We start from the raw sequence: 14084 nt of genomic DNA on the forward strand, positions 1-14084 counted from the left end.
TCATTCACTCCTCTCAGAATTTTGTGCGTAAATTCAATCTTAATTTAAAATAATCTAGTTTAGATTAACACCAACAATTTCAATAATATATAGAAACTTTTCCTCAATATGTATCCATCCCTTCCTCCTTTCTTGGACTATTATTGTCATACAAATTACATCTTTACATGTTCTAAGTCCATCAACATAGTTTTATGCAGTTTTTTTTTAAAATAGAAGAGAAGAAATATGAAAAACATAATTTCAATCTAAAGATTCATGTCTCTTTAGCTCTGAGGAATTTTCTTCTATTATTTCTTTGACAATGTCTCCTTTTTTCCCTTCTGTTTTCCTTTCACGAAGCTCATACTAGTGAGATTTGCTGTCTCTTTGCATATTTGCTCTGTTATCCCTACTTTTCTATTATTTCAGCAATAATATTTTTACTATCCAAGAGTTCCTTCTTGTTCTCTGCTTGTTCCTTTTCTATAGTACTTTGCTCTTAATTTATGGATATATTTTATTAATTTGTTAATTTAAATAGTAATACATGCTCCTGAAACAAAACTTAATAAAGAAAAAACGTATAGTGACAAGTACGCTCTTTTACCCAATTCCCAGCCCTAGAGACAATGTTGTTATTAATGTCTTAGGAATCCTTTAGAGATATTTCATGAATTTTAAAGACATACATACACTTAAAAATACATCCTTGAATCTCTTTGGAAATATAGTTTCAGTGTTGCTTTTCCTTTTCTAGTCTCTTCTCTTTCCTAAATTATCTCCTATTTATTGGGGATCAGATATTCTCTCTATCTTGAACTTTCCATTTTATGATTCTGGTTTTCTTCAGGCGTTTCTTCGTCCATTCGCATGTGAAAATGGACTAGCTTACTCTTTCTAGGTAGCAGATATGGATTTTCTCCTGTTGCAAACGTTAGTATATTTTCTTGCTCATTCTCACCCCTAAGTAGAAAAGCATCTTCAGAGCTATGTTTATGTGTGGTAACGGCGGTAGAGCGAAGGTGGAGAGAGTCAACACAGAGGATTTATTTTAGGATATGGAGTGGAGAGTTGGTCTATACGTTGGGCAAATGAATGAGTAGAGAGGCCAGAACTCATCTACTCGTCCTATTTCTCTTCAGGCAGTTTGTTCTTTGTGTTTCCACACACTTCCAATTAATGACGTGTTTTCCAACTCCCTTCTTATTCCCACATTCCATCCCTACCAACCCCAAGTCCACAGTCCCTCTGGGTTCTGCCTCGCAGCTCAGCTCTCTCCACACCATTGTCCTTCTTTGCATTTACACGGAACTCTTTAGGACTATAACTTCCACCCATTCGTGGTAGTCATTAAGGTCTTCCACCAGATGAAATCTCTCATCTGCTAGTGGTTCCCTCCAGAGCATTGTCCTTGGAAGAAGATCTGGGCGTGGGTAAATAATCCAGTTCAAACACTCCAGACTGGCCTGTTAGGACATTTGTTTAGCAACATGACAGGACAGCCCACGGTGGAGGCGGGTACTTCTACAGCAGGATATTTTTTAATGTGAAGACATTGTCAATCTGTTTTTGTGGGTTTGGAGACATGTTTTGGGGGGACCCCTAAAAGAGAGGAGAGAGAAAAAATGTTATTTTTATTATCTTGCTCCTACATCTTCCTCTAACCCCCATCTGGAAGATTGGTATCTTCCTGAGAGACATCTGGCAGCCCTGTCTGTTCTAGGGTTTCTCATTAGTTTAAACAACAAGGGAAATGCACTGTTGTCATTATTTCTTCATTACAAATACAGCATCTTGCAATGGTCACAGGACTTTGGACATTATCACAGCTGCATCTCCCTGGGAATATTTCTCATTTCCTATTTTGAGGTACCTTGATCTCTTCTTCTGATAGAGGGACCTTCACTCATCTAGGCTTCTAGCAACAGTATAAAATTAGAAAGAAAAAACTTCAGAAGTTGCAAAACAGATGATTAACAGGAGTGCTGTGGCCTGTTAAGCTTAGGATCTCATGCTGTTTGCCCATTCACACATGCTTATTGATTTCATGTTTTGTAAATTTAGCTCTCTTCAGTCTCAGCTGATGTGTGGGTGCATATACCAACCAGACTGAAATTTATGCCATAAGTGAGAAACAACTTGATAATTTATGAGTGGTGAAACCCAAAGTCGAACAGGTTTTCCCTCAGGACAGGAAAAAAAACATATGCTGCACATTTTAGACAACTCTCTTCTTCAGCTCTTTCATTTTAAGAAAGTACACATTTTCTGGCGGGGTGGTCAAGAAAGAATTATGCAATTCAGTCAGCCCACGTTTTCTTCTATGAAGCATCTCCAAGAGAACTATGCCTGAGTGACGGATTTTTTTCTTGCTTTTTCTCTGAATCTGTGCAGAGGCGGGGCCTATGCTAATGAGGACGTCCTGGGAGTTCAGTGGCCACATTTGGGATGTCTGGGGGTCATTACTAAGTGACTGGCCCATGGAGATGCCATGCCGAGGGAACAGCTAGTAAAACATCCTATGCAGTGTCTGACATGAGCATCTCCCTTCCTTGTACGCCCCTATGTTAGACAAAAGATCTCTCTGTTTTTTTCTTTTAAACCAGGGAAATGGATTTGGTTACAAAGAGACAAAGAAAGCTCTTCCATTAGAAAGAAGGGGACATTTCAGTTGGGTGAGGAGAGGTTAGGGGAGAGTTGCTTGAAGATACCCTTGGGATGATACCCAGACACACACATGCACATAACATATACACATGCCTACACAAGCTTGCACAGGGATTCATGCTCAAACATGTGTATTTAATCATGAGAAGGATGTGGAATACTGAAGCAAAAAAGGAGGAGCCAGCTGGTTAGTTCTCTCTCCCACAGCCTTGCTCTCCTTTTGCTTGGAAAAGTCTGTGGTAGCCCAAGGGCACCTGAGCTGGAAAACTGACCTAAAGCACAAAAGCTAGTGTCGAAAGTTTCTTACCCTCACAGCGAGACCGTGGGTTTCAATGCAAGACATTAGCTGCTTTGGCTTAGTTTTGCCACTGGCCATCATGGAGGAGAGAGAATTGGAAGTCAGGAAGTTGATTCAAAGGTTGAAGCTGGAAAAAATTAATTTTTTGATGAAATCCCAGTACTGCCCCTTAGTTCTTGGTTCTCAGTTCAAGCTGACAGTGCTTTCACTAGGACAATTCTCTTAAATATTCAATGGGTTCTCCATGAATCATACTAAGTTTCGGTCCTTTTGAGAAAGGCACAACCTCAAATCTTTTCAAGATAAGCTCTCTTCTGCCTTGGAGTCCTTATGAAGCTGCTGTGTAACAATCCTTCAAGATTCTAAGAAGTCCTATTACTTAACAGAGGGTCTGCGAGGCATGCTCTAAGATCGTTAGAAGGATTTTTGTCTATTTGAAAGAGTCTATGAGGTGCCATCTTAAATTTTTCTGAGGTTTTACAAAAGGATCTTTCAGGCTCATCCTAGATTTGATTTTTGCCTGGAAGCCATTTCTTTTTTTTTTTTTTAAAGATTTTATTTTTTTCCTTTTTCTCCCCAAAGCCCCCCAGTACATAGTTGTATATTCTTCGTTGTAGGTCATTCTAGTTGTGGCATGTGGGACGCTGCCTCAGCATGGTTTGATGAGCAGTGCCATGTCCACACCCAGGATTCGAACCAACGAAACACTGGGCCGCCTGCAGCGGAGCACACAAACTTAACCACTCGGCCACGGGGCCAGCCCTTGGAAGCCATTTCTTAATTTGAAAATAGTTTGCCATTTTAAGAGATTAAGAAAAAGTATACTTTTATTTTCAAATCTAAAAAGTCCTGGCTTCTTTATATTTCTTTAAATTTTGCTTGAAAATTGAACAATTGCTGTATTCATTTTTTTATTTCTGGGTAACAAATTATCAGAAACTTAGAAGCTTAAAGCAACACAACTTTATTATCTCAGTTTCTCTGGATCAGGAGTGCAGTGTATTTCAGCTGGGGTCTCTACTCAGGTCTCACAAGGCTGAAATCAAGCTGTCAGTCATCTGCGTCTTCATCTGGAGGCTCAACTGGGGAAAGATCCAAGCTCTCTCAGTTGACGGCAGAATTCATTTCCTTGGACTGTCTTACTGACGTCCCTATTTCTTGCTGCTGTTAGCTCTTAGAGGACACTCTCAGGTCCAGGCCATGTTGCCTTCCACAGCCCTCCCATACTTGAGATCTCTTCATAGAAAGGGATCAGTCTCTTTTAAGGGCTCATCTGATTAGGTCAAGCCCACCTGGGACAATCTTCTTTTGCTTAACCCAAAGTTAACTGATTAGGGATTTGAATTACGTCTGTGAAATTTCTTCTGCCATATAATGTAATCTAATCACGGGTACAGGAGGTGGAGATCCTAGAGGCCATCTTAGAATTCTGCCTGCCACAATTCCTTTTTGGTTCACCTCTCTTCTCCCATTTTACCACAGGCAGCTACAAAAACTCAAGCAGAACCATTGGTGCTCTCCATGGAAACATCCTCAGCTAGATCATCAAGTTTATTATTACATTTTACATTTTTCACATTCTGCTACTACATGAGAAGGGCCCCCTTTCTCCAGCTTCCAATAATATTTTCCTCTCTTTCCTGTAGGCCCTTTCTGGAAGCTTCCTTGGGGGCTTTTAGACTTCTGCTAACATTCTTCTCAAAGCCCTTTAGGTTTTCACTAACATTCTCCTGGTATCCATTCCAGCTTCCGCCAACCACGTGGTGCCAAAGCCAGTGATATGTTTTGGGTTTTTCTTATGGCAGCAGTACCAAAAGCAGGCACAAGCGCCAAAATCTGCATCAGTTATCCATGGATGTATAGCAAACCACTCTAAAACTTAGTGACTGAAAACAACAACAATCCTTTTTTAATGTGCCAGGAGAATTCCAGATGTAGGACTGCGTTTACTGAACCAATTAACACATAAGATGAGATGAGACTGCTCTGTTAGCTTAAAATTCTCTGGGCTAGGCGTTCTACCTTTTAACCATCAAAAATTAGTTGTTTGGACCAAACTCCCCACTGAGAACTAGAAAAGTTGGGACACACACACATGGACAGTTAAGATGTGTGGGGAAAATATCTTAGGGAGAGAAAAGAAGCCCAAAGACGTGAGTGTGGCATTTGGTGCCACTATTCTTTCGAGAGAAATGGCATTCTTACAAGCAGTAAATGAGAAGCTGAGCAGAGCTTTTAGACACAGGTGTATGGGGCCAGGACTCAAGTTCAAAGCTTGCCAAAGAGGAGCAATCTACGTCTAGAGGAGAGTTGGGACCCAAGGGGATATAGGCTAGGAGTACAAGTAAGCTTGAAATAGACCAGCATCTCCAGATATTGACATCCTACTTCAAATCATTTTAACTTCTGATTATAAGGTGATCTGGAGGCCACAGCTCAAGGCTGACTTCCCCAAGTAAAAGAAAATTCTCTCGGAAGAAAGATGACATTATTGAGAGCTTCCATTTCTTCTCCATTTTTCATATACAGTGTCTGATACCCAATCAAAAACCTTTGGGTATTTGAGAAGATAAGACTTAACTGAAAGTCAACAAAATAAAACATATGATAGGTGTCTATTATTTTATCTGATGAAGTTATCAGATATGAACTTTAAAATAATATGTTCAAGGAGCTAAAAGAAAAATAGAGAATTTTAGTGGAGAAATGGAAACTAAAAAGAAGAACGAAATAGACATTCTAGCTGGTAAATTCTAATATTAATAATAACTGATATTAAGAACTTGATGATTAGCACTCTTGACTTCACTGTCATGTGTAGAGCAGTGCACCCAAAAACTGCAGAACCATTATCACAATTAAATATATGCTAGTTCATCAGCTGCTCTAACAAATTTCATAAGGTTAAAATTAGAGAGTATATTCTCTGACCACAGTGGAATTAATATAGATAACAATACCACCACCACCAAAAACTAGAAAATTCCCATATGTTTGGAACATAACCAATATACTTCTAAATAACCCATGTGACCCAGAAGAAACCATAATAGAAGTCAGAAAACATGTGAGCTGAATAGTAACGAAAATCAGGCGTAATAAAGTTTGCTTGCTGAAACTAAAGTAGTTCTTAAGGAAAAACATAAATGTCAACATAGATACTAGAAAAGCAAAGGGGCTTAAAGCCAGTGATTTAAGTATCTATCCCAAGAAGCTGCAAAAATAAAAGCAAATGAAACCCAAAGTAAGTAGAAGTAGGGAAGTACAAGAACATAAATTATTTTAGAAGAAAAGAAACGTAAAAGGAAGAAGACTAACAAAGCCAAAGTTAATTCTGTGAAAAGACTACGAGAAGTGATAAAAGCTTGGTATGAGTGATCAACAAAAAAAAGAGAGAAGGTACAAATAACCAAAAACAGACATGAAGAAGAGATATTAACACAGGTCCTTCTGACAATAAAAAAAGACAATATGAGGATACTAGGATTATGATGAGAGATTTGAAAGTTTAGGTAAAATGAAAAAATTCCCAGAACACATTTACTACAACTGACACCAAAAGGTAGAAATTGATCAACTGATTCTAAAATTTATGCAGAAATACAAAGGGCGAATAATAGCTGAGACAATCTTGAAGAAAAAGAACAGAGTTGGAGGAGCCACACTGCTGAATGTCAAGACGTGTTATAAAGCTATGCAACTGAGACTGCAGTATTGGCACAAGGATAGACTAACAGAGACAAAGAACACGGTAGAATCCAGAAAAGATCCACCCACATATGGACGCTTGATTTATGTGAAAGGTGGCATAGCAGAGAAGAGAGAAGATGATCTTCCAAAAATCAGTGTTTGGTCAATTAGATATCCATATGAAAAAGAAAACTGGAAATAAAATTCAGCTATTTTTTGACTGCTCCCACCGTCAAAGTAGGAAAAAATTCTAGAAAAAAAATAGGAGAATATCTTCATGAAGTGAGGTGGCAAAGCTTTCTTAAATGGGACCCAAAAGCACTAACCATAAAAGAAATGATGAATAAATTAGAGTAAATTAAATTTAGGAACTCCTATTCCTAAATCAAAAGACACCAATAAGAGAGTGAAAGGCAAACCACAGAGTGGGAGAAGATACTGGAAAAATATATAACAGACAAAGGGCTTGTATGCAGAATATGTAAAAATAATTTTTATAAATCTGTAAGAAAAATATAAACAATCGTATAGAAGGATATTCAAATGATCAATAAACATATGAAAAGGTGCTCAATATTATTACCAATCAGGAAAACACGCAAACTAAAACCACAATAAGATACCACTACACCCCCAACAAAATGGCTCAAATTAAAAAGACTGACTATATCAAGTGTTGGTGAGACTATGGAACAACCAGAACTCTCATACACTGTTGGTGGGAGTGAAATTGGTGCAACCATTCTGGAAAAAATGTACATTACATGTAAATGTATCTTACAACCCAGCTAGTCTCCTTCTAGGTTGATGTTGAAGAAAAATGCTTACATATATGAAGCAAAAGACATACACCAGAATATTCATAGCGTCATTATTTGTAATAGTAAAAATAATAACCAATGCTGCCTCAACCATCAAATGACAAATACTGTATGGTTTAATCATAAAATAAAAGAACATTAGCAATGACAATGAAAATGCTACTGCCACACAACACGGATCAACCTCACCAACGTAACGTCAAGCCAAAAAGGCAACCCGCACAAAATACATATATAATATAACTCCATTTATATAAAGTTCAAAAACAGGCAAAAATAATCTTGAGGTGTTTTCTTTGGGGAGGATGAAGGAAGTGGAGATTGGAGGGTGGGTCTTTCCCCAGGCTCACTGAGTTTCAGCTCACGTGTGCATAGATCAGTACTTAGTCAGAAACTCAAGAACCCTCTGCTAATCTCCAGAGCTTTTTCTGTGCAAATTCCTCTTCTCTGGCACTCTGATCCACAAATTCTAGCCACCTTAGCCTCCCAGAACCCCATAGCAAGCCCTCAGGCGCTGTTTGGGTTCCCCCTTCCTGAGCTGAGGCCTGGAAACAGCCTCCAGGCAGGAAGCTGGAGCAATTGAAGGACTTACCTCATTTGTTGGCCTCCTTCCGTGGGTCGAAGTCTTGCACAGCCTGCTATCCAATGTCTAAAAACCATGCTATCATATATTCTCCCCCAGTTTTCCAATTGTTTATGGCAGGACCGTGGTGTTAAAAGTGTGAGTACTTGGATCCCATTCCTGGAAATTCTCATTCACTAAGTCCAGGGTGAGGCCCAGGCACCTGCGTTTTGAAAAAATATGTGAAAATGATTCTTCAATGCAGTTCCCCAGTTGTCTATGATGAAAAAAGAGGCCATTGACACTAACTGACAGGCCTGTGGTTCCCTATTTGAAATATTGATGGTCACATTTACACACAAACACACACATACACACTATGTGTATATTTGATTAGCATATATTATCATTTCAATTAGTATGTATTCATATACACATTATTTTAACTATACTGGGCATTGTGAACCTATGAATTTGAATTCTAAAGTGAAAATATATTCACCATTTTAAAGTACAAAGTCAAGCCAGTTTGGCGTGCATGCCTAATTTTTAAAAATCATGTTGGATATTCCTGAACAAATGACATCTCTGCTCAAGGAGTTGTAAGATTTATTGATCTTTTAAGAAAATTGCTGAGCCCACTTACATCTGGATCCTGTAAGCTGTAGCAGTTTTTAGATTATATTAACACTCACACAACATAACTTGCATACACATATGTGTTTTTCAATATTATAATATAGTTAACAGCTAATATTTACTGAGCACTTATATGCCAGGCACTGAACTAAATTCTTTATATTGATTGCATCTTTTGAAACTCAAAAGCACCATAAAACATAGATCATGTCATTGTCTGCTCTTATGAGGCTGGTGTCTTGCCCAGCGTTAGGCAATGAGAAATTATAGAGTCACAAATCAGCTCAAGCACTTGTGAGTCCAAACTCTGTGCTTGTGGTAACTACGCTGCAAAATTGGAAAAAGTCCTCCCAATGTTTTGAAATAAGAAAGTGAAACAGTGAAGGAATTTGCGCCAAACTTTGTTTTCTCACATTGATGATTCTGAAATAAAACTCTTTTCTGGAAAGGAGCACGAAAGTTGCAAATGGGAATTTTTCTAGCGATAACCCTTTTCCCCCAAGTAAGTAGTAACCTTTCAAGTCAATATTTACTGTTATTGATTGAAATCTAAACATACAGTAAGTTCAATTGAAAAAGGAAGTTTTGCCATATCAAAGGACTTTGATGCAGATAAAGAAGAAAATGATTAATCTTGGGGGAATCAGAACTTTGATCCCATGTTTACGCTCGGGTGAATGGGAGCAGACACTTTACCAGAGAAGAGTTGTTACAACGAGTCTGTGACTTCCAGAATCCCTTGGATCGATATGCAGCCCTTGCCATGTTTGTAAAATCCCGTTTGGATGGGTTCTGTTGAGACATCTCACAATACCACACATTCTCCTCTCATTAAAGCTGCAAAGGCTGGAGTCAAGAGAGTTGAGCCATCAGGTAGGGTACTGTCTCATTTCCAAAATAAATGACTCTTTTATTAACTTGCGCTGAAAACACAAAGGCAGTCTGTGCATATGTGCTTCAGAGACCACCATAAAAGGAAAGAGCAGGGAATATTTTCCTATTGCTTCTGCTTTTGTTTTTTATTCTGAAGATATACCACTTTCCTCTCCTTCACCTTTCCACACCCAGAAATATTTGCCTGTTTCATAAAGCTCAGTTTAAAGAAACTTGGGTTAATGAACTCCACATGAATAGAAATGATGTCCAGGTTTCCGTGGCGAACATTTAGGGTTGCCCGTCTTCTCCACTTCATACAGCAATTGCAAAGTGAGAGTTACACCAGCCTGCAGGCCTAATGAGCACCTGCTTCATTTACTCATGATATAACCGGAGCTGCTGCAAAATTGCTTTTGCAGAAGAGATGAGAAATGATAAACAAGCTCCTCTTCCCAGAGGCATCATAGCTTATCCATAACTATCACTTCATAAACAGATTCAATCCAGTTCTCATATTTGGGTGTCTCAAAGGAAAACAGTACCTGCCTTGAAAACAGGGTAGGAAAACATGTGCTCTGGCTCCAACTGCTTAGATTTGGATCTCAACACAACCACCTGCTGTTTGTGTAATCCTGGACAAGTCACAACCATCCTGCGCCTTACTTCCTTATCCAGAAAGTGGGAAGATAATGGTACCCATCTCATAGGGTAGTTGTGAGGATGAGTAAGCATTTGGGGGGATAAAATTCAGCTATTATTCGACAGCTCCCATGCTCATTGCAGGGATGAACTCTCCCAAATACATATCAATCTTGTTTGAAATAAGATAGACAGTATCTGATAGACTTAAGAAATCCCTAGATCAACCATATTTGCAATATATGCTAGCTAATTTCATCCAGCCTCAAGACACTTTACAAATCCCTCCCATATACAGAATCTACCATGACTAGCCTTGAGCAAAAGGACATCATGCCTGTTCCTCCAAATTCCCAAATTACTGTAACTGCTGTCTGGCTCATCCTTGTGGTTTATCACATATTATCTTGTATTCTCAATTATATTTCTTTTTATTTATGAATTGTCTTCCTAACAAGACAGTGGGCTACTCAAAGGTGGGAACTTTGCTTAATTGTTCCTTGAGTTCTCCCTTACACTTATCATCATCATCATCATCATCATATCTCCTCTTATCTCTTCAGCTAAGGCAATCCCTGAAAAGGGCTGACAGCTGAAGACTATCTGTCGGCAGCACTCCCAACAGCTGGGGTAAAAAATCCTTCATTCCTGAACGGGGACCTGGATGGTACCTCAGAACGTCTACTACAATATTCAAGATAGTGGTAGGTGTAATAACCACGGAAGGTAGAGCCAGACCTTTCAGCACTTGAACAGAGATTTGCTCTCTGTCCCTTTGTGATAGTGTTGGGTGCAGATTTTCCTGGGAGGATAGGCTGGATGACCTCTGAAGGTTGACCTTGTCTATCATTGGCCCATGAGTCAATGGCAGTTGAGGGGCTTCCTTCGGCAAAAAATTATTGCCCTAGTGAATCAGAACATCAATGCTAACAAAACATAGATGTCTGAGCAATTACAGGTTCAACTGCAGGTCCAAGAAATTCCATTGATGATTCGTTTCCCCAAGCCCAACCCAAGAGAAGCTGAAGAAGAGCTAGAGATGGCTCTGCAACTTAAAAACAAAAGACAACAAAACAAAAACAATAAGAAACTCTTTGAGAAATAGAAGGTGGTTGGGTCTGGGGCGGGTAGGTGATGAGGCATGATCTATAGCCCCACATGGGAATAGGCTGGCAGGGAATTTCTAGTTGTGTTCTTTTCTCTCCCCAGCATTGCCGTGAGCAGATCATTGCCATCTCTGCCACAGCCACAGGGCCGGTAAGATGATATCTTGGAAGCTCTGGAAGCTGCGGGTAAAGAATAGACAGGGTAAATGCAGATGAGCTGGCAACCTGCTCCTCCTCAAACCACGCCTCAGTTTGAGCACTTGCAACATCCTTGGATAAAAGGAGTTCCTGAGAAGAGGGACTGAGGGAAATATGCTGAATAAAGCAACGACAGATAATTTTTTTGCTCATTAGAGTGGAAAACATTAGAAAGAGCATTAAGTGCTGGCAATGGTGTTGGGGAAGAGGAATCCTCAGCCACAGCTGATCAGATGATTCTGGAAAACAATATGGAAGAGTGGAAGCACTTACTGAGACTTAACGTGTATAGTCTACATCCTGGCAAGCCCACTTCCGCTATATAATCTAGAGAATTTCTTGCAAGGCCCACAAGGAGCTATACATTGAGCATGTTCTTTGCATCATTGTTTGTGGTAGCAAAGTTTCAGGAAAACTAGGGGCTCCATCTCTTGCGAAATGGATAAGATATGGCATAGTCCATATAGTGGAATTCTATCTGTCGTAAGTCACAAACTAGGCTGCATATAGTATCACAGGCTGACCTCAGAAACAGAGCATTGAGAGAAAAAGAAGAAACAATGAGATATAGAATATGTTATGGACTGAAATCTGTTCCCCCCTCCCCACACTCATATATTGAAGGGCTCACCTCCAGTACTTCAGGACGTATTTGGAGATAAAGTCTTCAAAGAGGTGATTAAGTTAAAATGAAGCCAATAGGGTAAGGCCCTAAGCTAATCTCACTGTTGTCCTTGTAAGAAGAAGAGATCAAGACACACAGAGACACAAAGACATACATGCACCGAGGAAAGGCCAGGAGAGGACACAGCAAGAAGGCAGCCACGTGCAGGTTAAGGAGAGAGGCCTCAGAGAAACCCAGCCTGCTCACACCTTGAGCTTGGACTTCTGTCCTCTAGACGGTGAGAAAATAAATTTCTGTTGTTCAAGCCACTGGTCTGTGGTATTCTGTTCTGGCAGCCCGAGCAGACCCATCCAGAGCACAATTCCATTTATTGCCTTTAAGAAGCTATGCACCAAAGCTATACACAGTATACGTAGAAGTACTGTTTTTCAATAAAGCACATGTATCTACATAAATTAAGAATGGTTTGGAGGAGCATCCATATATGTACCCAGTCAGGATGTTTATAGGGAGGAATGGAAGTGAGGAAAGTGGATGAAGGCAGAAAAACGAACAGAGGGAAGAAAGCAAAAGATGGCCTTGCACAGACTGATCATGCGATGAAACTGAAGAGCACGATCCCCTCAGTTCTGTACCTCTGAGCCCATCTCCCACCCACCAGCCCACCAAAGGAGGAAAAAGTTCTATACCCAAAATAGTGAGAGGAAGGGCAAAATGAGAATGAGCTATAATGAAGCACAAAGGAGGGGGCATTGTCAGGTTGTCAATCGCTCTATTCATAATACATGGAACAGCACAGCCTTAGCCAGACAGAGTCCTCCGTGAGTTGCAGAAAGGAGATACTCCTGCGTCAGGGATGAGACCTTCCCCAGAAGGAGACTGGGAGCACTGATTGATTCATTCACTCACATGGGGGGACACTGGCGAACGTTAGTAAGCCAGAGGTCAGCCCTCAAGACTGCTAATAGATGTGCAGAGAACTGAAACACTTGAAGATGGTGTTGTAAGGCTAGGACTCCAGCTGATGAGACACTGGGGTTACAAGCAACGGTAGGGCCGGATCAGAGCAACTCTACCTTGACACCAAGGTCGTGCATATAAAGCAATATTATTTGAAAGAAATTAACGTAGGAAGTTTCCATGTTATTGTGATTAAATAACTGTTCTGAGACATGGGTTTCTTTTAAAAAGCAGTGTCTCATATAGAAACTTTCAGGAACTATTCATGACATTAGGTACTTCTAACCTATGATTTCAGTTCCCTGTCTTTAAATACTTCTATCTATTACCTGAATCCGAATTAACTTTTATAGTGGCCTCGGTTATTAACAGATGATTGATAACATTATTTTGGCTTATATAGTCACAGAACTGCATAGCGTCCATCTCTCTGTTACGCTCCCAAAGAAAGAAATGTTCATATTCTGCTGTTTTTAATATCAGGAGAGTCAGTAAGTGATCTACACAGGGCTCACACTAGAGCCATAGAGTTTGATAGAATATGATCACATCATCTGAAATGCATGAAGGGTCTGCTATTGCAGCTGTAAATCAAAAAGACAACACTTGTGCTGCCTGGTTCTCCTTGTAAGAACATCTCTAAATTCATGTTCAGCTTATAAGCTGCCTTCTGGAGATGATTAGAAAATCGGATTCTGGTGAATCCCAGTGCTTACCCAATTTATCCCCAGCAAAGGTTGGAAAATTGCACATTAAGCTTTTCCTCTCAGCCTTTCCTGCTGCAGGAGTGTCAACTTTTTGTTAAAGGAAGCACTCAAGGGAGAGAGGCTTTTCTCTAGACTATTCCGTCCCCTGGGTCTGATTTCTTACCAAGTGCTAATGATTGGTAGAGACTTGTTAGATGGAGTTTGTGTATTGGGCATCTTTGAACAAGGGACAGGAAATGAAATTATCACTTCATTTCACATAAATATCAAGTTGTCACCAAGAAGACAACAACGAGAGCCAACTTCAGATATGA

The 14084-nt window shown here is 39.8% G+C and overlaps 1 protein-coding gene across 1 annotated transcript in view; it reads right to left on the minus strand.

The window, feature by feature from the left end:
• Window positions 1-849: 849 nt before the first annotated feature.
• The window catches only part of ORC5 (origin recognition complex subunit 5), a 126508-nt gene continuing 113273 nt past the window's right edge, over window positions 850-14084 (minus strand). The window contains exons 16-18 of the transcript XR_006889912.1: window positions 8051-8243; window positions 2957-3074; window positions 850-1584 (exon numbers count right to left, since the gene is read on the minus strand). The gene's annotated coding sequence lies outside the window, so the exon portion shown is untranslated. The remainder of the gene's footprint in view (window positions 1585-2956; window positions 3075-8050; window positions 8244-14084) is intronic.

Source organism: Equus quagga, chromosome 8 (genome assembly GCF_021613505.1).
Source record: "Equus quagga isolate Etosha38 chromosome 8, UCLA_HA_Equagga_1.0, whole genome shotgun sequence".
Lineage (NCBI taxonomy): Eukaryota > Metazoa > Chordata > Mammalia > Perissodactyla > Equidae > Equus > Equus quagga.